Source organism: Protopterus annectens, chromosome 3.part1, assembly GCF_019279795.1.
Source record: "Protopterus annectens isolate FY-2018-M chromosome 3.part1, PAN1.0, whole genome shotgun sequence".
NCBI classification, from domain to species: domain Eukaryota; kingdom Metazoa; phylum Chordata; order Ceratodontiformes; family Protopteridae; genus Protopterus; species Protopterus annectens.
Genome location: NC_056732.1, coordinates 1,671,088,690 through 1,671,114,749, shown reverse-complemented (window position 1 = coordinate 1,671,114,749; position 26,060 = coordinate 1,671,088,690). Strand labels below are relative to the sequence as shown.

General features: G+C 40.2%; 1 protein-coding gene across 2 annotated transcripts in view; it reads left to right on the top strand.

The window, feature by feature from the left end:
* The window catches only part of MROH1 (maestro heat like repeat family member 1), a 2,449,684-nt gene that overhangs the window by 1,532,843 nt on the left and 890,781 nt on the right, over positions 1-26,060 (top strand). The gene's annotated exons all lie outside the window — the stretch shown is intronic.

Here is a 26,060-nt window from a genome sequence, read left to right as displayed (position 1 = left end):
AGTACACACCTATGAACAGAAGTCTGAATTTTGTATGTGGGTCTTCCTAGTTGCTGTTGGCATGACAGTAGGTGTTCCTCTTAACAGTTATGGCTGAATAATGCCCTTCTTCAGAATTCTTTTTGACCTGCAGTTCCCTTCTTAGTCTGCATTAATTTCAGTTTTTATGCATGGATATAGCATTGTACTAAGTGAATATTCCAGTTTTCTTTAAAAGCTGAGCCCAGAAGCTACTCACCTATTGAGACCTTGGATCTGGACCATAATGAAGAAAGACTACAGGAACCAGGAGTTTTTGCTTTGCTGTGCCTTATTACAATCCCTAACTTTTGTGGGAATTATGTGCACTGATGTCAGGCATGCCATATAGTGGGTATATGTTGTCTCCATCTCACTTCAATGGGACGTGCTTTTGTGACTTGTGGTGTCCCTGGTCTGTACAGAATTCATGGAAGCACTGCAAAATCCCAAATCTTTCCTTGGAAAAGATTGCAGGTGAATAGGTACAGAACTGTATCATACCTAGCTATTTCCCAGTGGCTCAGGTCTTTTCCAAATCTTGCATTTTTAGTAGCACAGCTGAATGACTTGCCTCTGTGCCAGCAGGTTGGCATCATTTGTGAGAGTCTTGACAAAATCCTAAGTGCAAAGCTTTGTTTAAAATCCCAAACAGCAACTTCCAACTCGTCTTACCTGCACATAAAAATTTTTAACAGTTTGCCATCTTTATGTTCATAGGTTGGTTTCATTTTTCTTATAGTAACTTCAATTTCTGTTTTCTTTATATGGTTAGATAAAATAATTTACAGGAATTTTGGTTGGGTAACAAGTTTACCATGTTATGTTATAACTTTTTATGGGTTATGAGACTTAAAAACAAGCTGTATTAAGTGTTTGACTTCACTGCATGTTTGTTTGTGTCTTTTGGCTTTCGCCACAGCGGAACTCCGGTCCACTAATGATTGGCAGTAGATTTTTTATGTGCCGAGTTTGCCAGCCCTGACGCACAACCTTCAACGAAGGTACGCCCATTCACGCATGTCTCCACACAGAAGACGCTCGAGCTGAGAATCGAACGGCACAACGTCTTGCTGTGAGGCGACAATGCTACTGCAGCACCACCACCGCATGTTAGCATTCTGTACTTTATTACTGCTTTGGGTCAGAAATATAAAATTTAGTTTCAGACTAGATACTTTGGCTATGGTCTGTTTTCCTGAAGATGTATTATTTTCTTGGGCAAAAACACAGGAGACTGTATTCTCTGGTTTCATGCAGTATACTAATTTTGGGAGAGCATTGCCATATTAAGTAGTTACCAGCCTGACAGCATCCCTGGGACTTTCACTAACCATGAAGTATGTATGTATGTTTTGTATGCAAGGCTATCCATTACTGACACTGCAGTGCAGTATTTTTAGAGGGGGTGGAGGTGGTGTGCTGCAGTCTTTGCCATGTTGTCCTTCAGTGGTGGTAAAATTAGAGAGGTCCCATCTCATTGCGAGTGGTAGTCCAGATGCCTGTATAAGATCTGACAGCACTTATTGAAAAGAGTAGAGGTTGCTTTATTGTTGCAATTTGATTGCCATACCTTACACTTCATTCAGATAACATTTATAATATCACCAGTGTTTTTCTTATTTTACCCAACTCTGTCCTCTCCACATCTTTCCCACAGCCATCTTTATTCCAGCCATCACTTCTTCATCCACTACTGAATTCATTATACAACATTTCTTTCCACCTTATTTATCACGAGTACCCCCACAGCCATCACTTCTTCATCCACTGCCAACTTTATTGTACAACATTTCATCCCACCTTCTTTAGCAAGAGAACCATACTGTCAAACAGAACTTCATCCTCTGCATCAACTTTGTTTTTCCTTCCCTGTCTAAATATCCCATACGGTATCATATTCATACCAGTTTCATAGAAGCGTTCATACTTGTAGCTTTCTTTTAGTACAGTCTAATACATCTAATTCTTTTACAATTGAAAAACAATATGGAGATGTTTCCTGCATATTAGAAAAATCGCACAGTCTTTCATGTTGTACTTTGTGATGCTTCCATTTACAAGTGATCTGTCCGACAAAATTTTCCACAAGAAGTTCTGACATTCATGAAACCCTTAAACCTTTTCTGACGTTTATTTCTTCATCCAGTTCTAACCATGGGTAAAATTTTATATTGCAAAACGAAAAGGCGAAAAATGGAGACCACCAACCAAAAGTACAAGTTGATCTTTATTTTAAAGCTCAACCTGTACTTTTGGTTGATGGTCTCCATTTTTCGCCTTTTTGCTTTGGATTACTGGTTTTGTTTGGGCAAAATTTTCTCCGTTTTGCTTGTTATTGGTGTCATTTTATATTGCTCATTTTATTTTCCATAATTTGAGGTTCCCCTTGTGCTCCCTTCCTTGACAGTTATCTCTTTCTAAGTAACCCTACATATTTCCACAGATCTTCACATGATTTTATAAAAATGTTTCCCACCACTCGATCCCTTTTCCTACACACTATTTAGTATCAGAATTAAATGCATTGACACAATAAATACAGCTGTACTCACTAAATTAACCCCTTCATTTTCTCTGCTAATAAACATTAAACCTCTTTTTATAGTCTGTAACCTTAAACTCCTCCCCCTAAAAACAAACTTATTTCTAACAATTTTAATTTTATTGGGAATGTATAAAACTCTCCTTAATATGACAGCTTTCCTAGTATGTATGTATTTGACGTGCATATTTAATATCTAAAATTGAAATACTTTCCACCGGAGTAGTATTCTATTTCGCGTAGCATGTCTTTCCGCTATTTTCCACCTCGTACTTCATAAATCTAATTCCCAAAATTTTTAATTTCATTCACTGTAAAGTACATTCCACCAATTGTGACTGCATCTCCAAATACTTTAGTTTTTGCTTATTTAGCTATAAACCCCACATTTCATAATAATCATTCTGCTGTCACTTTATTTTTCTTTTCTCTACCGCCATTACCAGAGCATCTGCATAAGATAACAGTGGCAGTCTCAAAACTTTATATTTATTTGACATTTGTTTACTGGGAAAGTCCAACTGGGTTCACAGTACTCATTTTTAATATAATCCCTCGGACTCTGGGAGAAAGTTCAAAATACATACATTTCACTAAGGTATGTAATGAAATAAAAAGTAGACAAGTCTAGCATCATACATCAAGTAATAAGACAAAGTGAGAATAGAAAAACACTTATAATTTAAACAGTCTTCGTAGACAATGCAAGACTAATAGGTATAGGCGAGAGAAGCTATAGAGAATATGTGGACATAAAATTACAATATAGAAAGGGTAGTTAGTGGTAGAAGTGAAGAAGAAGAGTAATAGTGATTCGTATAGGGGTAGGATGTCATATGGTATTAGAAATATAGTAGAGAATTAGTTATTGGAAAAAGGGAGAGGGGACGTGAAGAAGAAAGCAGAGAAGAGTGAGAATAGAGAATACTGTGAGACTGGAGAAGTGTAGCTGGAGTGAGAGGAAGATAGGTAGAAGGGTGTAGATGGATCAGACTGTCAGTATGCATAAGAAGGATATCTAAGTAAAGGGGCGAATGCAATGATACCTCTACCAGGAAGACTGATGCTTTGATACTTTAACCTGTATTTGTGCATGAGCAGTACCATGAATCCTTTAGGAACTGCTTTAATTTACATTTGAAGGTAAGAAGGTTAGAAGTTCTGATACTCATGGGTAGGTTATTCCAAGCTTTTACCACAGAGTATGAACAGAGGTTTTGGACAGCAGATTTATTTGGTTTATGCAGAGAGACGTTTGTCTTCTGATCTTGAGAATCTTTTGAATAAGTAGGTAAGAAGCAGAGAATTTAGTGCAGGACAAGCAGTAGATTTGTAAATGATTTTATGAGCAGTTATAAATTGAATATAGTTGAGTTGGTGTGATAATTCAAGCCATTTAATAAAATGGAGGGAAGTGTGGTGATGAGTGCAATACGAGCTGCTGTTAAAAATTTAACTATTTTATTATAACACTGTTCAAGTTTTGTTTTCATTGAGGTATTTAGGTTGGTGAGTATTGGTGCACCATAAAGCAGCAATGGAATTAAATAAGAATTTGCAAGTGTTGATTTGGTGGATGTGTTAAAATAAATTGTTTGTGCCAATACAGCATTTCTAACTTTTGATGATTTTTTTTGTTAGCCTAAATATGATTTTCAGATTTTAGGTTGTCATCTATTACTACACCTAAAAGTTTTGTATGAGGAACCATTTCATTGGGTGTATTATTTAGAGAATGGATCTTAAAAATTGATTTGTCAAGCATGTATGTTTTAGGAGTGAAGAGGAGGAGTGTTTTTTAGGCTTAAGTAGCAGTTGGAAATTTGTGAACCAAGAGTCAGTAGCAGAGAAAGCTGTTTGGGTTAATTGCTGTAGGTGTTTCAAGTTGTTTGAAGTACAGATAATAGTAGAATTGTCTGCATATTGTTTTAGGGAGCCTTGACAGAATGAAGTATGAAGATTATTGCTAAAGACATTGAAAAAGAGAGAACCAAGAATAGAGCCCAGAGGGGCATTACTATTACTGGATAATATGTATGGTGATCAGGAGCCATGCCATTTCACAGTTTGCTGCCTGTTGGAAAGATAACTGGAGAACCATTTAATGCAGACAGGGAAGATTCCGAGAGTGGAGTTGTAATGGTTTATGGTGGAAGACAGTATGAAATGCTTTGAAGAAGTCTAGAAATATGGAGGAGATATGTTTGCTAGAGTCTCTAGCTTTGTTGATAGTGTCTATAAAAGAAAGTAAGACTGTTGTAGTACTGTGGGATGCTTTGAAACCATTTTTAGTTCAGGTCAGTACTTCATTTTGGAGAAAATTAAGACGTTGTTTGTGGACACACTTCTCTAAAAGTTTGGAGGGGGGGGTAGTACAGCAGTGGACAGATAATTGGATACATCAGCAGAGTTAAATCCTTTATGATGAGAAATATTTTCCACAATGTTGGGACATATTATTCTTTAACTGATCAGGTAATGTGTATGCTAATGGAGGTAAGTTATTGTGTCTGCAGGTAGTTTGAAGTACTCTGCAGAGATGTCTGCATAGGTTGAGCTGGGTTTAAGCTTGTTTAAAAGCTTTATTTGGCTTGTGGGAGCAGGCTGCAGTAAAATGCGCAACTTAGTCCCTCTGAATCCGGCATGGACGTCATTCCCCTCCTTTTTTAATGTAGCCTCCATTTCACTTTTTGAGAGATTTTTCTCCAGCCTATGTACCAGTTAATTCCATTCTTTTATTTTCCCCATGCTTTGTTTCACACTTTCTTCTCTCAAACTTTTCTACATCTTATTAATGTTGCCATAATGTCGTCTCATGTATACCTTATTATTCTCACCCATTTTCTCTCTGACTCATCCTGTCCTCTACATTACTTAATGTCTTTCTACATAAAGGGGTCACCTCCTCCTCCTCTCTTTTTAATAAGTATCTCTTCTTTTACATTACATTATAACTTTACTTCTCTGCTTATTACCCTGATAGCAATAAAATGTTTACTCTCTTCTGTCAGTTTCTCACATTGTCGCTTTAACTCTGTATACTCCTATTTCATGCCTCATCCTTTTCCATCTGAATATATCCATTTTTTATATTTCTTTTTATGTAGCATGCACCTAGATGGCAAGTTTCTGTAAAAAATGGTCTCATGGAGAAATCTTCCCTCCGTAACTGCCTTCCTTCCTTCATTATGCTCTCATTCTTTGCTGTCTCATCTGTCAATCTCTCTACTACCTTCATACCTTCCACTGCACTTCTTTTATCTCCTCTGAAAACAAAATAAAATTCCTCTCTCCACATTCCTTTGTTCCCTATTTCTATTTCAACCTTTTTACCATCACCTTGTATCCAAAACAGAAAATCTGTTTTATTTTTGTCATTGTATCCTATGTGGCTTTTCTGTGTGACCCTTTTACCTGCTGCTTTGGCTAAAAATAAAGGGTAAGCAAAACCTTTATCTTTTTTTAATCTGGTAGCATCAGGTGACCTCTTAGGTCCTTAAAATCCAGGAGAGAGGTTGTATGTCTCACACTGGGCCATACTGTTATCTGCAGCAGGACTGTAAGGTGAACAGCCTCTGGCTTATTTTTTGTCAGATGGTTAGCACAGGGGATGAAGGCTCTGAGCTAATGAAATGCTTTATGTTGTCAAGGGTACGAGGTTTTCGTCTGTTTACCTTCATTGACTACTGAATGACTCTGAGCAAGTCACTTGATTGGGCAATATTCCTGGGTCACACTTTTATCCAGTTGACCTAGTCGGTTAACAAATGTATTTAAAAAAGATAGGTTCAGAGCCACTCGTACTGTAAATTTCTGCTATGTCAAGTCTTAAAAATATTTTAATGAATCTTTGGAAATCTTTCTGCCAGATCCTGTTGGACAGATAGTTATAAAATAAGGCATTTTTCAGAGTGCTCCTCCTGTGGTGGTGTTACTTAAGGAATAGTGTGTGAAAAAATGCAAATCTTTGTAGTGACTTCCCTGCATCTGTTTTGGTTCAGCAGTGTTTGTATCTTGTTTTTGTTTACTGATGCCATCTTTTAAAGATTGTGCTACCTACTGTTGGGTGTCTTTATTGAAAGAACTCTGTGCTTCTGACAAGGGTACTAGTTTTATGGGGGATTAACAGAATTCATAAACTACAATACATAGACAATTGTACAGCTGTTGATGGTGAAGAGACTGCAAACCAGGCTTGTATTTCCTCATATTTCTGTTTGCTTCTGTGTTCCTGTGTTGATGCTCACCAGGTTCTGTGGATTTCATGTAAGACAACTCATTTAATAGGGACAGGATGAACATGTACTTCTAAAACAGTGCAGAAAAATAAGGTTACAATTAAAATTAGTTCATCTAAAGATAGAAAGTGTTTTGTGGTTGTGGGGGGGGGGGGTTCAGAAAGTAAGAAGACCATCTTTCCTCAGTTACTGTCATTAATTATTTAATCAGCCCTTCTCTTTTTATTTGTGTCTATTTAGTTTGTGTATGAATTTGTGTGTGTGAGTGAATGCAGTATCCAAAATTAAAGAGTGTCAATGTGGAAAAAAACTAGTAACCACAAAAACGCACTGCTGGAGTAAAGCCAAATGCCGGACTGCCAAACCGTATCTAAATACTTTATTATATAACAAGCAACATAAAACACTTAACGAATCACTGCGTTTTTCATCTCTTCGCACAGACTTCATCAGACAAACAAATAATTAATTGCATCACTTATATACTGTCAATTATATTTGAATTGTCCAATAGCTTTTGATTATTCCAACTCATTAATATATAAACATATAAATATACCTCTCTAAATGCTGGCAGTCATAATAAACATGACATGGATTTCACCAAGTTCCAAACATTATTTCTTTCTTTTGTATATTGTGTATTTTCTCCAAATAATAAATATCTGGATCTTATTGATCCCACCAAAGGTTCATGTTAATAAAAAGTATAGAACCACTTTGATGAAACTCAAATCTAAGTAAACTAAAAATTCATTGTAACTTCCATATTGCACTGATCAAACGGTGGATCTTTTACACATGTTCTGGAGCTGTAAATGTATATTTAAACTTTGGAATTCTTTAAAAATTCAATTACAAAAAATGGGTCATCAACAATCTACACTTTCCTGGGAATTTATGATTCTACATATCCCGCCGAACGATTTGGATAAATCCCAATTGATAATACTTACAAATATTTTTTTATTAATGAAGTTATACATAGCTACAAACTGGTTGAATCCAGTGCAGACTTCATGGGAAAATTTTAAAAGTGTAGCAATAAAACATATTTTAGCACATAAATTATTAATTAAGGATCACAAGAAAAACATAAATAATCCAAAAATTTGGGAGAAAATCTTTAATATTGTATTGGCATAATGATTAAATTATATTGTTCCTCTGGGTGTACATATTAAAGTTGGAAACGTTATCAATAACCTGTATACTGATACTAGATCTTTTAATACCTTGTCAAGAATTTTATCTTAATGTATAAAGATTTTAGTTATCTGTTGGAAGCATTCATGTAGATAATGTATATACAGTGAAGTAGTGTGATTATAGGTTTACTTTTGATATTGCTGTATTTTATTTTGTGTAGTGTATTATTGTATTAACAACTGAAAATAATAAAGATTTATTACTGAAAAAAAAAAAAATAATTCATTGTAACTATTCACTGTATAACACTACCACCAAGTGGACAACAATATTATTACAACCAAAACACTTCATACAAAACCAAACTGGATGCAGAATGCAGGAAGTCAACACATAAAATTAATATAAAATATATATGAACTGTATAATAATAAATATGTATAAATAAATAAATATATTATATAAATAACAATGATAAAATACATAAAAATATGTGTGTATAAAATTACATAAAATAACATAAAACATATATACAATATTTCATGTATTTCAAAAAAAAAAAATGAGAGAGATAAAACTTATGTAAGTGCATTCATCACTGATTTCAGTGGTGATTCAGGAGTGATTTATAATGTACTTAATAAAGAATGGAATAAATTTACAAGTTTAACAGACCTGAAGTTAGAACATAAGGAACCTTTAAAAATTATATATAGGAGAGGGAGAAATATTAAAGATTGGTTTATGGTACAGAATAGAGTTTCTAAGAAAACTATAAAATTGAGGCACATACCCATGTGGGATGTGCACTCAATCTTCATTGATGGCTAACAAAGAATTTATTTATATTGAATCTAGGGGGAGAGAAATTGTAAGTAGGACACATAGTACTTGTGAGACTAATGGTGTCATATATATTGCAATATGTGAAATATGTTCGGGATTTTATGTTGGAAAAACCGAAAGGAAAATGAGGAGAATTTCCGAACATATGAATGATATTAAGAATAAAAAAGAAAGTAATGCTTTATATAGGCATAATATTATTTGCCCCCTAGCGAAATATAAATTTTTCATCATTGGAAGTTCTGAAGGATGAAAGGGGTGGTATGTGGGAAACGAAAATTGAATACCGTGAATTATGCTGGCAGATTATATTAGAAGCAAATAAATATCCAGGTATAAATGACGGTATTTCCCTCACACCCGTTCTTAAAATGAGGGCAGCTAGATTATAACTTCATGAAATGAAGGCTGTTCACCTTACAGTCCTGCTGCAGATAACAGTATGGCCCCAAAACTTGGACCGAACCACAAAAGGAGGGGGAGTATCAATATTCGTCAAAGATACCCACACCTCCAGGTTGGTGGCACAGCACGAAGCATCAGAGACCATCCATGTGCAACTAACAGTGGGTAAAACTGCCTTCCAGTTTATAGCCTGCTACAGACCACCCTCCCAAACCCAGGAACTCCACTCGGCCTTCCTGAGAACACTGGAAAATATGAAGGTCTCTCCAAACACCATTATATTGGGCGACTTCAACTACCCAAACATAGACTGGGAGCATTACTCTAGCTCCAGCACCCTAGCCCAAAGGTTCCTAGAATTTATAAACTCAAATGCTATGGAACAACTTGTTACCACTCCCACAAGAGGGGAAAACATACTGGACCTGATCATCACCAACATGGGGACTCTATGCTCCAGACCAGAAGTCTATCCCTCACTGGTAAGATCAGACCATAAACTAATCTCACTGGATATTCACATCCCGACCCCACCCCCTGCCCAGAAAACCACAGTGAAAAACTTCTCTAAAGCAAATTTCACACTCCTCAAAACCGAGGTGGAATCCTTCAAAGCCCCCGGGCCTGTGGAAAATACGGCCCAGACCGCAGAATCCTTTATAAACGCATTTCTATGAACACCTTCAGGAATGCATGGATCATGCAATCCCAAATAAAACCAAGACCCAATCCTCCAAAGGCAGATGTCCTGTCTGGTGGACCCCAGCCATAAACAAACTATACAATAGAAGGAGGAAGCTACTACATGATAGAGCAAAATCCCAAAAAGGGAAGGCATCTCTGATCAGTATTAGCGAAAAACTATGGGCACTCATAAAATCGTCTAAGGCTAGCTTTGAGAGAAAAATTGCACAGGACACTAAGGATAATCACAAGGCTTTCTTTAGTTATGTTAGGGACCTGGGTGGGAATTCCCAGATGTGCTCAGAATTAGTCCAAAATGACAAAAAATACACCGAACCCACAGACATTGCCAACATCCTAGTTGACAGGTTCAGCGCAACCCCCCCCCCCCCCACCAAAAGGACAAATATCTATCCCAGCAGAGTGCTGCCCCCCGACATCTCAGATGCTCAAGGTAAGAGCCGACCTCTCCAAAGCAAAAAACACAGCATCAATGGGACCAGACGGTGTCCCGGGCTGCGTCCTACATGAACTCCAAGAAGAGCTAAACCCAAACATAAAACTACTGTTCAATCTCAGCCTTACTACAGGATATGTACTCAAAGAGTGGCGTACAGCAACAGTGGTCCCTCTCCACAAAGGTGGTGCCTCAACGGATCCTGGAAACTATCGCCCCATAAGTCTGACTAGCTTGGTCTGCAAAGCTATGGAAAGGATCATCATGGACCTTATAAATAAAGATATTAGGGACCTACAGACACTGGATCCTACCCAGTTCGGCTTTGTTAAGGGCAGATCCCGCCTCTTAAACCTGGTTGATTTCTTTGAAACAGTCACCAAGGCCATTGACGAGGGGAAGGTGGTCCACACAGCCTACCTGGACCTCGCAAAAGCCTTCGATACAATACCCCACTCGGGCATTATAGATAAGCTCACCAGCTTAAATATAAACCCCTATGTCACTAGATGGGTTGCAAACTGGCTCAAGGACAGAACCCACATGGTTAGAATTGCTGGAGCCATGTCAGACTCCAAACCAGTTACAAGTGGCGTCCCACAAGGCTCAGTCCTGGGACCTCTCTTGTTCGGTATATATTTCTCAGAGGTACAGGCCAACACTGAAGGACTGTGGTTGACCAAGTTCACAGATGACTGCAAACTGGGCGCCATAATCAACTCTCTAGCCGACACAAGCATCCTCCAAAAGGGCCTCATAGAAACAGACAACTGGTGCCAGAGCCATGGCCTCAAGCTAAACGCCAAAAAGTGTATAGTCATCCCCTTTGGCAAAAACAAAGTGCTCACAAATTACCACATAAGTGGTAATCCATTGGCACGGAAGAAGTAATTAGGGACCTGGGGACCCAAGTTGATAGCAATCTCTCATTTGACAACCACGTGGCCAAAGTGGTTAGAAAAACATTTTATATAGCCCACCTAATCATGAAGGGATTCACATCTAGATCAGGGGAGGTCATCGTGCCTCTTTACTCATCCCTCATCAGGCCCATAATTGAGTACAATGCCCTTTTTGGGATGTACCTTACCAGACACCTGCAGCAACTGGAAAGACCCCAAAAGTACCTCACCAAGAGGATCAAAGGGCTCAAGCAGATGCCATATGCTGCCCGATTAAAGAAACTCCAGCTCTACTCAGTGGCATACCGCCTGCTCAGAGGTGATCTGTGCCTGACGTATAAAGCCATGCCCAACCCGGAATTAATGGACATGCTGCACCTCAGAAAATCCAAATCCCATCGAGCTACGCGATCGAGAGACTTGAACCTCAGCACTGAAATAAATAGGACATGCTGGAGGGACAGATTCATAACCCAGAGGCTCCCTTCACTCTGGAATAAAATCCCAGTCCAGGTTAGGCAGAGTCCCTCATTTCCTCTCTTCAAGAGGAATCTTGATGAGTGGATGGGGGATCGTAGGTTTATCCCGGGTATCACTTCTGTGTCACTGTTAGACAGAGGCACAGTATACTAAACTCGAAAAAGGTCATAGCAAAATTAATTTAAAATGGGTGGCGAAAGCCAAACACATTCTGGCTAGCCTTATAAATGCCCTAGGGCAGATAGCCTAGTATGAACCTAAATATTGTATATATGTTTTATGTTATTTTATACACACATATTTTTATGTATTTTATCATTGTTATTTATATAATATATTTATTTATACATATTTAATATTATTATACAGTTCATATACATTTTTTATTCATTTTATGTGTTGACTTCCTGCATTATGCATTCAGTTTGGTTTTGTATGATGTGTTATTGGTTATAATAATATTGGTGTCCACTTGGGGGTGGTGTTATACAGTGAATAGTTACAATGAGTTTTTAGTTTACTTAGATTTGAGTTTCATCAAAATGATTCTATACTTTTTATTAACGTGAACCTTTGGTGGGATCAATAAGATCCAGATATTTATTATTTGGAGAAAATACACAATATACAAAAGAAAGAAATAACGTTTGGAACTTGGTGAAATCCATGTCATGTATATTATGATTGCCAGCACTTAGAGAGGTATGTTTATATGTTTATATATTAGAGTTGGAATAATCAAAAGCTATTGGACAATTCAAATATAATTGACAGTATATAAGTGATGTAATTAATTATTTGTTTGTCTGATGAAGTCTGTGTGAATAGATGAAAAACGCGGTGATTTGTTAAGCGTTTTATGTTGCTTGTTATATAATAAAGTATTTAGATACGGTTTGGCAGTCCGGTGTTTGGCTTTACTCCAGCAGTGCATTTTTGTGGTTACCAGTGAATGCAATATATTACAGAGTAGTAGTGCTTTTGTTTTGTGACAGACTTCTCCACAGGCCCAGTGGTAAATTTAAGACACCTGTCTGGGTGACTAAATGCTCAGGTATACCCTCAAGATGTAAGGAGCGGGTCATGTCAGCATATTGCAACAGCTCTCAATATGGCTTCTGGGTAATAAAACCACAGCTGTCCTTGACATTTACAAAGTGTTCCATACTTTCCTTATCCAGAAAAGCAGGGAATCCTCTATTCATTAAGGTGTCAAGCAGTTGAGATGGTCCTTGGGCAGAAAGGCCCTAATTTCTGTTTCATGTTCTTTCTGACAGTAGAGATGAAGGGTGGAGTCTAATTTTGGACATTATGACACTTAGAAATAGAGGCAGTGGAATCTTTCAAAATGTTTACTTTGCATGTTATTTTGCCTTTTCTAGAATGTCCAGACTGGTTAGCCTCAAGTCGTCAGTCATGTTTCCTGCCTTAGGGGTGTCTTCTTTGCATTGCCTTTAGGAGTGTGTATAAAAGTCAGTCTCTAGTAGTAATGTCTTTCCACGTATAGAAATGTTGAATGATGTACTTTTGTTAGAAAAAATGCTTTTAGTGGCCGATTATAGGGAGCTGTTGCTCACCACCGTTGGAGACATTTGTACACTTCTATGGATCCTGGATTGGGAAAGTACAAAAATGTCTCATGGTTCTGTGGACCTGTCTTTGCACGTTCACTTGTTCATTCTTCAGAACTCTCTGTCTGTATCCAGTTTCTGGTCATAGGAGGGCTGGAGCCTATCCCAGCACTCAGTGAGCGCAAGACAGGGAAACTAACTCTAGACAGGATGCAACTCCATTATAGCTTAATGTGCTTCCTTGTATAAATGTTTGGCTACAAGAGGGCTAGCAGGCTACAAATCAGGAAACTTCTTTCTCAGCTGAAGGCATCTGTCTTTCCTGTAATGTACTTTATATCCTCAAAATTTCTAAAACTTGCAGGTGATGCAAGTTTGCATCCATATACTGCTTGACTGCAGAGTTTATAAGCTGAGGTTGTAAATTGTAACAACATCTAGAGCTTGACCTTTTAGGCATGAGCTCTGCTTCACCCTGGCAGTGGTGCAACAGATAACACACTTGCCTTTGCTGCTGAAGGTTGTTGATTCTATTCCTACACCAGATAGATGGATAGCTGACACTGCAGTGCAGCATAAGGGGTGTACTGCACTCCTGAGTGTCATCTTTCAAATGAGATATTAAACCGAGATCCCATTTGCTTGAGTTGGTGTAGCTCAGGTGGATGTAAGATTCCACAACACCCATCAAAACGAATAGGGGAAGTTTCCCTGATGCCCTGGCCAAATTTCCCCTAGAAGTATAAATACTGCATCAGGATTCCCCTAAAACGTGGCTACTACCCTAGCGGAACTAACCCATTCAACAACAGGATAAATGAAAAATAAAAAAGTTGTAAAGAGATCGGTAATACCTGCAGGTATCATGTCAAAGTCAGCAAAATTTCTTTCAGACTGTTCACAGCAGCCACAGTTAATGCGGGTATAGTAACAGAAAATTGCCTTGGAGATCTCTCATGTAAAAGCAATTCCATCACCTTTCTCAGGTGCCATTAGTAAAACTACTGGATAAAAGTTTTAAAGCTTTTTTCATTTCTTTGTCTCCATCTTTCCTGTAAGAACTTAGTGTGCTCCCTCATAAGCTTTTTTGACAACAAAATATTAAGAGGTAACAGGTTAGAAAAACAGTGTTTGCCTTCCCTTTGGTGTTTGTATACATCCAATTTGTACATGTCAAGAGTTTCTGCTTTAGCTTTTCATATGGCTAAGCTCATCATTAGGAGTATCTGGGAAGGAATCGTTTGCAGCTAAAGGAAGGAGGTAGAATGGTTATGCTTTCCAAAAAGGAGGAATTTGCATGTAATGCTTTCCGAAAATGGGGAATTTGCATGAAGCTAAGCAGTTAAAATCCTGTCAGTGTTCTGCCAGCTTGCTTAAGTTATGAAATTGGCTGTATGTAAACAGACTAATTTGTTGCAAGAAATATAAAGCCTCTTGACTCTCAGATTGACTTTTTTGGACTTGAGATGCAAACAGTGCTGTGTTCTGATACAGAAAAATGTTAATTCTGAACTGAATGAGGTTTTATGGGTTTCTCAGAGGAATTTAACAACAGTAATCACTCTATTCTTGTTATCAATCTGTCGTGCGTGGTGTGGATGTTGTTCATTTAGCCTGAAATTGCTTCATAGTTTGTTTGCAGTCCATGAAGCAGTTGATTAGAACTGAAGTCTGAACCATTTCAAATGCATGCTGGGGGGTTTTCCTTCAGGTTCATTGCTTGGGCTTTAGTTGTTTGGTAGCACAGGGTTTTTTCCCCCAATTCTGTTGTTGGTAGCATACCCATAGCCCTCGGGCATAGTCGATAAGCATGTGGGGATGGGATTGGGTAGCGTATATAAAGTACCCCGCCCAAGATAGAAGCAGACACTGAAGCCCCCAGGATGCCATTGAGATCCACAATCAGCCCCAGCAATACTGGAGTTAGTCTGGAGGGTAAAGAGATTTGCTGGTAGACCCAGCATGGACATGAGGCACTGGTGGGCTTGGCTGCTGGGATGAAAAATAAGAGGATCAAAAAAATAATTTCTAATATTATTGTGCATACCTACCCCCTACTTCCTATTTTCTCCTATTTCCCAGGCATTTGTCATGCTCCCCCCCCCCAAATACCCATCATTACTTTCTTATTTAGATCTACAGTTTTGATTTTGTGTCAAAATCATTCATCTAACTTGATATATTTAACATAACTCCCTCTTTTGGGAGTATTAACTTCTCCTATTTCACCCTGTTTCTCTTACCTTCCCAAAATAACTTTTAGTTCACTCTTAAGCTTCTGACAGATTCCGGTTGATACAAGTATGCTTGTCCAGTGTATAACACCAGTGGCACAAAAAAAACTTTTAGCAGCCTGAATTGTACTGTGATCATCCAGAAAAATCCATTTCCTTACTTATTTTCCCTGTTTTCTCCCAGATTTCCCTGCAACCACCTGTTGTAAATCTTTCTTCAGGACAGTTTCTAGCTAGGAAATACTTTCATAACCCCATGGGTACAGAAACTCTTTGACTAAGTCATGCATGACACATATTTCAAGACTGTAGTTTTTGTTGCATTTATCTTGTAACCTGCCAACTTATTGTATAATTTGCTGTATTCTGGGCTGTGGTGTAGTTCCTGTGTTGTCCATTACCTTACTTGGATAGAAGGAAGTTTCTTTGCTCACCAGTGGGAGTGGGGAGCCTTGAGCAGCCTACCTGTCCCTGTAGGAAGTGACCTCAGCACAAGAGCAGTAGTAATTGGTTGTTTTGGACCATTTCTAGCTCTTTTGAAGTTCCCTGTTTAAAATCCGCATTTGCGAGGCTTTGCGCGATTGTGCGCATAGCGCAGCACCGGTTAAACAACTTCTGGCTCCACCAAGTCTGCTCTTCAAATTTTCCCTTAAGGAAGCTCTACTCTTAGTATAATCAGACTACTCGCTATATTATAAGCCTAGCACTTGTTCTCAAAACTTCTCTACTAAGTAAGCACTCTCATACTAAGTAAGCACTACATCCACCTACCACCCCTGTGAATATCCACTTCCCTTAAAGGCACAGCACTCCCTTATACTGTTCTAGCATGTCGAGTGGTAGATTACTGGCGCCCTCTCCAGTTCAGCTGGTTAATCTGGGTATCTTGAGACAATGCTACAATTGTCTCATGTACACAGACAACCCTCTCCTCCTCCCAACAAACACAAATACATGTGAGAGATGCAACTATATAGCCAAACTGGAGGCTGAACTCTCTCAACTCAGGGCTGGCATGACCAGACAGGAGGAGATGGTAACCACACACACAACAAACCCAGTCCCACATAGACCTACCACCACTGCAAACCAAACACATAAAAACACAAAGACATACTCGGAGGCTCTAATAAAAAACTTACCAAAACAACAGAGGCTCCCAAAGCAGGCATCCAAAAATCCACCACCTCAAAACAAAACACATGCAACACATACTTCAATAAATCAGTGTGTCAATCAATCACAGCCCTTAAGGCCAAACACCATGCCTGATACACTTGTAATAGGTGACTCTATAGTCAGACACACTGATGTCCCGCTTACCAGGCTGAACAAGGAGAGGGTGACTGTGAGCTGCCTGTCGGGAGCTAGGATCCGCCACATAACACACGCATTCAGGTCATTCCAAAGCAAGTACAAATATGACTCCGTCATTGTCCATGCTGGCGTGAATGACCTGAGACGTACCTCCCTGGACTACATGAAAAGAGACTTAGAGGAGCTCTCTGATTATGTAGCCCAGGCTGGTATGACCCTGACCCTGAGCAGCATCTTGCCCTCACCAAGAATGATGCCACAATACAAAGACAAGATGATCAGCTTTAATAATTGGCTCAAGTACTGGTGTCATTCTAAGGGGATCCAATGTCTGTCTGCTTAGGATGACATGTTGGATAAGCCACGCTGCTTCGCAAGGGACGGCTTGCACCTGTCACCACTGGGCTTCCGGATATTGGCTAAGGCTCTTGCCACCCCCATAGTGCCTTTTTTAGGCAAGGCTCAAAAGACAAACCCACCTCCTTAGAAAACAAAAATGGAAAAAAACTAAGGGTAATGCTGCTCAACGCCAAAAGTCTAAATCTCAAGATGCAGGCACTCGATGCACTCCTCAGTATGGAGAACATCTATGTCTGTGCAGTAACTGAAACCTGGTTCAAGGCTCCTGAGAGCACCCCAGTGCTACCAGGCTATACCTCAGATCATGCTTTTCGCCCCAAAACCCGGGCCGAACCACAAAGGGAGGGGGAGTGTCCATATTCATCAAGGACACCCACACCTCCAGGTTAGTAGCAACACATGAAGCATCGGAGACCATACAGGTGCAACTAACCATAGGCAAAACTGCTATACAACTGGTAGCATGTTACAGACCACCCTCCCAATCTCAGGAACCCCACTCAGCCTTCCTGAAGACATTGGAGGATATGACTGTATCACAAAATACCATCATACTGGGAGACTTCAACTAGCCTAACATAGATTGGGTACATTATTCTAGCCCTAACACCCTAGCCCAAAGGTTCCTGGAATTCATAAATTCAAATGCACTGGAACAACTAGTCACCTCTCCCACTAGGGGAGATAATATACTAGACCTGATCATCACAAACATGGGGACAAAATGCTCCACACCGGAGGTATACCCCTCACTAGTGAGATCTGACCACAAGAAATCACCCTGGATATACATATCCCACCTCCACCCCCAGCACAAAAGACCATAGTGAAAAACTTCTCAAAAGCAGACTTCACTCTTCTTAAGACTGAGATGGTATCCTTTAAGCCCACTGGGCCAGTGGATACCACATCCCACAATGCTGAATCCTTCACAAATGCTTTCTATGGACATCTCCAAGAATGCATGGATCATGCAATCCCAAATAAATCCAAGTCCCTCTCCACCAAAGGCAAGTGTCCTGTCTGGTGGACCTCAGCCATTAACAAATTGTATAACAAAAGAAGGAAGCTACTGCACGACAGAGCAAAATCCCATAAAAGGAAGACATCTCTGATCAACACTAGCAGAAAACTACGGTCTCTCAATAAAACATCCAAGGCCAACTTTGAGAGAAAAATCGCTAAGGACACTAAAGATAACCACAAAGCCTTCTTCAGCTATGTTAGAAACCTGGGCGGAAACCCTCAGATATGCTCAGAGTTAGTTCACAACAACAAAAAATACACTGAACCCACAGATATTGCCAACATTCTGGCTGACAGGTTCAGTGCAAATTTCTCCCCTCCCTCTCCCCCAAAAGAAGAAATACTTATCCCAGCTGAATGTAATCTCCCTGTCATCTCAGATCTCCAGGTGAGAGCCGCCCTCAGCAAAGCTAAAAACACAGCATCAGTGGGACCTGACGGTATCCCGGGTTGCGTGCTACGTGAACTCCAAGAGGAGCTAAACCCGCACATAAAAATGCTATTTAACCTTAGCCTTACTACAGGATATGTACCTGAACACTGGCGTACAGCAACAGTGGTCCCACTCCACAAAGGGGGTACCTCTACAGACCCTGGGAACTACCACCCCATAAGCTTAACCAGCCTGGTCTGCAAAGCTATGGAAAGAATCATTATGGAACTCATAAACAGAGACATTGGGGACCTACAGACACTTGATCCCACCCAGTTCGGCTTTGTAAAGGGCAGATCCTGCCTTTTGAACCTGGTTGACTTTTTCAAAACCGTCACTAGAGCCATTGACAAGTGCAAAGCAGTCCATACAGCCTACCTGGACTTGGCTAAGGCCTTCGACATAATACCCCACTCAGGCATCATAGATAAGTTCAACAGCTTAAATGTAAACCCTTATGTCACTAGATGGGTTGCAAACTGGCTAAAGGACAGAACCCATAAAGTTAAAATCGCTGGAGCAATGTCAGACTCAAAGCCAGTCACAAGTGGTGTCCCACAGGGATCTGTCCTGGGACCGACCCCTCTTGTTCGGCATTTATTTCTCAGATGTTAAAGCAAACATGGGAGGGTTGTGGTTGACAAAGTTTGCAGATGACTGCAAACTAGGTGCCATAGTCGATACACCAGCGGACACACACATCCTACAAAAAGGCCTCTCAGAAATGGACAACTGGTGCCGAAGTCATGGCCTTAAACTAAATGCCAAAAAATGTATAGTCATCCCCTTTGGGAAAAACAAAGTACCCACAAGTTATCACATAGACAGCAACCCACTGAGTATGGAAAATGTAATCAGAGACCAAAGGACCCAAGTCAACAGCGACCTCTCATTTGACACCCACGTTGCCAAAGTGGTTAGAAAGACATTCTACCTTGCACACCTTATCATGAAGGGATTCACATCCAGATCCAAGGATGTCATTGTACCCCTATACTCCTCCCTCATCAGACCCATGATTGAGTACAATGACCCATTCGGTATGTACCTCACCCGGCATTTGCAACAGCTGGAGAGACCACAAAAGTACCTCACCAAGAGGATCAAGGGTCTCCAACATATGTCTTATTCTGCCAGACTAAAGAAACTCCAGCTCTATTCAGTAGCATACCGCCTGCTCAGAGGTGATCTGTGCCTGATGTACAAGGCCATGTCCAATCAGGAACTGATGGACATGCTCCACCTCAAAAAATCCAAATCCATCAGAACCGCGAGAGCTAAATACTTAAACCTCGGCACAAGTATGAATAGGACATGCTGGAGGGATAGATTCATAACCCAGAGGCTTCCTATGCTCTGGAACAGAATCCCAGTTCATGTTAGGCAGAGCCCCTCACTAACTGTCTTCAAGAGAAATCTTGATGAGTGGATGGGAGATCGTAAGTTTACCCCAGGGGTCACATCTGTGTCACTACTAGACAGGGGCACAGTAAACTAATTCTATTATATAAGGGGACCTTCACTGTGTCACTACTAGACAGAGGCACAGTATTCTAAATCTATTCTGTACATTTTTGTACCATTTCATGGGGTGGCGAAAGCCACATCACTATGGCTAGGCTTACAAATGCCCCAGGGCAGATAGCCTAGTACTAAACTATGAAACTATTTTAATTTCCCAAACAGTGTACCCTGATCTCTTCAGCGTCAGTAAAGTATAATATCATCTGCAAATATGGCTGACTTCTCTTGTCCATATCCTATGCATAACATTAAATGTCCTACAGCCTAATATCTAACCTGAGGGTTCTAAATAAAGTGCAAAGAGCAGTGGTGAGAGCTGGTACCTTTGTCTTGTTCCCCTCTGCAACTCTGTTGCATCTGACAACCCTCTGCTTAAAAAGTCTTTAAAAGGGCTATGGATCAGCTATTTATATTTTAAACTGTACTTAATATCCATATTTCTGGGTATTCCATTTCTCTTAGCAGACCTTCCAAGAATTTCCAATTTAGGCTATCAAAGACTTTTTCTGCATCCAAGCTTTTTGATATTGCCGCTTTTTCTTTACTTGTAGCTTATTGTTGAATTATCAACGTCTTGTTAGTGTTAAATGTTTGCCTACCTTCTATAAAACCACAGTGATCTGATGTTATTGTTAATATTATTGCTAGCCTGCCTGCTAAAATTGTCATAACCTTGTAATCTTGCTTTGATTGGTATTCTGTATGATGGTTTACTGAAGATTCAGTAAATCCCTGTATGTGTCGTGTAGTTTCTGGACATGGCTGGATTGCAGGACTTTTATCAAGATATATTGCAAATATTTTACACCCTCTTTTAGATGATGCTCTCACGATATTGTTTGACACTAGCCAGAACGGTGCACTTCTACTCTACATAAAGATTTTGTTTCCTAACACTAGATGTCATTTCCTTGTATTTGTTTACCATTATTCCTGATAATTTTGGTGTAGAAAGCATACACACATTATCTACATGTACATCTAATACAAATATGTCACTTGTGTGTTAGAATTAATCTTTGAAAACAATGTATTTATATTTGCTGATCAGCTTTATTTAAAAAAAAAAAAAAAAAAACGGGATTAGAGAAGGAGGCACCATGTGACAATAGGTGCAGTGGCGGATCCAGGAATTTGCAAAGGGGGGAGGGGGCGCAGTCTAGTTAGTTGACTACCGGGTGAAAGTGGGAAAGTGGGACACTGGGTTTGGTGGTTGTGAAAAGATTACCTTAAGAAGCTCTAACATCACCTGTGGAAAAACATCAGTTTACATTCAGTTGCACATAATGTTGCTGTGGATATGGTAATAGAAATAGGTAATTCCTGTGCAGCACACAGCACATGTACAAGACAGTACAAGTATTTTCAATGCATGCCTGGAAAAGATGATTGGTTGCCCATACCAAGTCACATCACTCTCCTTCCATGTCATACCAGGCATATGCATTGTTATAAACTTGGAAAGAAACCCTCTGAAGGTGGAAGTAACCAAAGTGAAATGTATGTTATTGTTATGTGACACAAAATATATACCACAGGCACAGATGTTTGGATAAATTAGTAAAAGCTTCATTTAATGAATGTATGAGGAAGTCGTGAGTGGCAGAGAAGTATGTGAGAGACTGCTCCAAAAGGATCTTGTACTGTAGGATAACTATGAATCACTATACTACACAAGTCCTTGCACAGCAGCTCAGAAGGTTGCCCTAGTACCTGAACAGTACAGCTCACACCTACATAGGGAAGTAACAATCCTTGCTGCTCTGTACAGCAGGACTATGCTTCTGAGCAATGAGGTCTATATGACTCAAACACTTTTGTAGTATGCAAAGCTACTTGCGCTGTTCTGCATACTACGAGTGCTGCTTACGAACACTACCACTGTAGGTCTTAACTTTTTTTTTTTTTTTTTTTTTGCTTCTGAGCCTCCTCTGTGTTTAGTTTCCTAAAGCTCAGTCTTGGGTTCTTTTACCAGTTTTTTTTTTTTAACTTGCTCTCAGAACTTCTTCATTTAAATACATATTTTAGCCAGATGATCTTATCTTCAAGTTATGTGATTACCATTTCACCTTTACAGACACATTTCAAAATGATTTTTGCAAAAGTTATCATACTGACTGCAAATAAGCAGCTAGTATGTATCAGGAACAATGCTAAAGCAGAGTTGTTTAATACCTCTTTGCATCTCCAGGCGTTTCTGCAGTTACCTTCTACTTCTCATCTAGACGTCAAATATTGCTTATTCATATTTGCAGTAAAAATTCCAAAACCATGCTACATACAAGGTATCAAAATATTTTATCTTGAAGCACACACGACGGCAAACACAATTGTATTCATATTTGACCTCTGTCAATGAGTATTTGTTACATGTTCATCGTGTTTCACTGTTGCAGTCATGACAGTAGGGTTCTCCCCTGCCGGCAGGCAGCCCTCGGTTGGCCAGAATCCCAAAGTCTGGGTCCGGCGTCGGCTGTTCAACCATGCTCCCTGACATCAGAGCGCCAGGAGTATAAAGCTGACAGCCGACGCCATCTTCTCCAGTCTTTCTTGCCGTGCAGTGATAGCAGTTCGCAAGTGCCGGTCGGCTGATTCCTGACAATTTTTCCTGATAAACTTCAGTCTGAAGACTTTCTTCTCCATTCAAAGCTAAGTACCTCGTTGGGGAAACTTTTTTCTTGCTCCACTCCGATGTCAGAAAAAGTTAATAATTGTATTTCATGTGGGAAGCAAATACCTCATAAGGATTTTCATTCTTACTGTATTCCTTGCTTAGGCCCTGACCACGACGTAGCTAGTTGTCGGTTTTGTGCTAGATTCAATCAATGTACGATTAAACGCAGGTACGATTTTGCTTTTCATTACTTCGGTAGTCGCTTTAACTACAAAATGTCGGATACGGTTCCCGCTACCGGAGTTCACAAACGTCGCAAGGATAAAGACAGGCCTCCAAGGTCCAAATCTGATGATAGCGCACAAGCGGAGCCAGCTTCAGGTTCGGCCGTCGTCAGTGAGGCGCTTTTGCAGCCCCTGTCGTCGGCCATTTCAGAACCGACGGCCGAAACGGACTCTCATGAGGAGCCAACCAGGCCTTTAAATATTTCTGTTGCAGGACCTTCCGACAATGCCCCTTCGGATGGGTCCGGAGCCGCTGTGCAGGTACCGGCTTCCGAAGGGGTTTTCAGGCCTACTCAGCTTCTAATAAAGGCAAAGCCAAAGACAAAGGCAAAGACTCCTTCTAAATCAAAGACTACAACACAGGCCTCCTCTGAACCGGCTCCCAAGTCACAGAAACAGTTACTCAAGATGGCGGAGGATTTACTTACTATGATTAGGGGTTCACATCCCCCTCCAGATAAAAGGCCAAGGCAGGATGTTTATTATGATTCCTCTGATCAGGCTTCTGTTTCCTCAGTTTCTTCTTCTGATTAGGAATATTCTTTCCCTCCTTATGAGGATTCTTATGCTGAAGAATCCATTCCTTCAGCTTCTCCCCCTGAGGATTTCTCTTTTGGGGAAACTTTGCATGAAATGAGGGAACATTTCCACTGGGAAGGACAGGAGTTCTCAGAATCTAAGAAAAGACTGAGGGATTTTCTTCTTCTTCCCCAACATAGACCCCTGGCTATTCCTCCTGTTTTGGATATTGTGGATGATGCCTTTTCGGAGGCTAACTTAACCCCTGACTCTTTTCCTCCTGCTCCTGTTAAGCCTGATAGATATTACAGGGTTCCTGATTCCCATCAGTTTTTATACAAGAACCCTTCTGCTGACCCTGAAACCATTTCTCAGGGTCCTAAGGGAGTTAAGGCTGCTTCTGCCAAAAATCCCATTCCTACTGAAAAGAATTCTCGATCCTTAGAGAGATGGGGCAAAAAGGTGTACACTTCTGCTACTTTGTCCATTAGGGCTTTAAACTGTCAGTTTCATATGTTTAAATACCAGCAATTTCTCTTGTCTGTTTTAAAACAAAAGCTTACTTCCATTTCTGCCTGTGCAGATAAGGAATTACATGACTTATTGCATGCCACTGAACAAGTTGGAAAGCATGGTTTACACTGTGGATTTGATGCCTTGGAGGCTTCTTGTAGGGCTGCGGCCTCTGGCACAGTTATTAGAAGGCATGCATGGCTAAAGGAACAGAATTTGCCTAAAATTATTGGATGCTCCTGTTCAGCATAATGTTTTGTTTGGATCAAAAGCTGAAGAGGTGATTAAAAAGATGGAGGATAAGGCGAAATCCATGCAAACAGTTAAAGGTTTCTTACAAGTACAGCCACCTAGATTTAGCAGGAATTGGCCTTCAAAAAATTGGTCCTTTCCCACTTCAGACAGGCCTCAGAGGAGTATATATAGACGCTCCAGGGGAAGGCCTCAAACACAAGCTTCTTATAGACCAAGACCGTGGACTGCTTCCACCCCTAGGGGAGGAGAGGACAGGTCACAAACTCAAAGGAAACAAACTCAATGACTCCCTCTGTTGGGCTACAGGAACTTCTTGCCTGGAAGCCCCTCTCGGAGGAAAACTCTCTTTTTTATCAAAATTGGACTCAAATAACCCAAGACAAGTGGGTTTTGGATGTGGTTTTAAGAGGTTACAAATTCCATTTTCATACCTTGCCAAGGCCAAGCGGATGGCCAGACCTTCCAAAACATCAGTGGACGGAGGCCTTAAACCAGGTGGAAGCTCTTTTGGCTATGAATGCCATAGAACTGGTTCCACTTTCAGAGATGGGAAAAGGTTTTTACTCAAGGCTTTTTCTAGTCCCAAGGAAGCAAAACTCATGGAGACCCATTCTGGATCTGTCGGTCTTGAACACCTTCCTAGAGATTCCAAAATTCAAGATGCTTACTCTACAGCAGCTACTTCCAATGCTGTCCAAAGATGCATGGATGGTAACTTTGGATTTAAAGGAGGCATATTTACACATTCCCATCAGGCAGGATCGCAGAAAATACCTCAGGTTCAAGGCCGGATCGAGGCACTTTCAATTCTCTGCGCTGCCCTTTGGATTGTCTACTGCGCCTAGGGTCTTCACCAAATGCCTGGCTCCAGTAGTAGCTTACTGCAGACTCAAGGGAATTCAAATTTACCCTTATCTGGACGATTGTCTAATTCAGGCAGACAGCAAGGATGTCTTACTCCAGCATCTAGAATTTGTACAAAACCTTCTCAAGTTCCTGGGATTCTCTGTAAACATAAAAAAGTCAAATTTAACACCATCACAACAGATAACTTTTCTGGGTGCTCTTCTAAACACCACAACCCAGATGGCATTTCTGACATCCGAAAAACAATTACAGCTGGCTTCAACTTTCAGAACCTTGGCAACTTTAACTCAACTATCTGCAAGGAAATTCCTGCAGGCTTTGGGTTACATGGCCTCCTGCATCCTTCTCGTACCATATGCAAGACTACACATGAGGAAAATACAGTGGTACCTAAAAAGTGTATGGCATTGCCACAGTTTGGACATACTGATCTCCGTCCTTCCTTGCCTTCAAAAGGAATTTCTTTGGTGGTCCAGGGCATGTGCTCTAAACAAAGGGAAACCCTTCCGTCTGCCTCCTGCCACTCAGATTCTAACCACGGACGTGTCGGATTATGCTTGGGGAGCCCATTTTCAGGGCAATTGTCTGCAGGGCCTTTGGACAAAGGATCAGAAGCACCTGCATATCAACTTAAAGGAAATGTTAGCTGTTCAGAAAGCTCTATTGGCCTTCAGGAATCTCTTACAACCAGGACAACTACTAATACGGATGGACAACACCACAGTTATGTGGTACATAAACAAGCAAGGGGGATCTCATTCCTACCCCCTTTCCAGACTAGCCATGGATCTATGGAACACAGCTCTAGCTTGCAATCTG